Genomic DNA, 239 nt, shown 5'->3' on the forward strand with positions numbered 1-239 from the left:
TAGCCAGAATGCAGGACCGCCATCTAACCCAGGAGGTGCACAGCCCCACCAGGAGAGATGTCTTGTTGCACCTGGTGCTGGCCACCGGCGATGACCTGGGGAGGGGAGCTGCGGGTGCTTGACCACCTGGGCAACAGCAATCATCGCCTGCTGGAATTCACCATCCAGCGCAAGGTGGCAAAGGCCTACAGCAAGACAGCAGCCCTAGATTTCAGGAGGGCAGACTTCAATGAGCTAAG

The sequence above is a fragment of the Gavialis gangeticus genome, unplaced genomic scaffold, assembly GCF_001723915.1.
Source record: "Gavialis gangeticus isolate Ggan-Ray unplaced genomic scaffold, GavGan_comp1, whole genome shotgun sequence".
NCBI lineage: Eukaryota > Metazoa > Chordata > Crocodylia > Gavialidae > Gavialis > Gavialis gangeticus.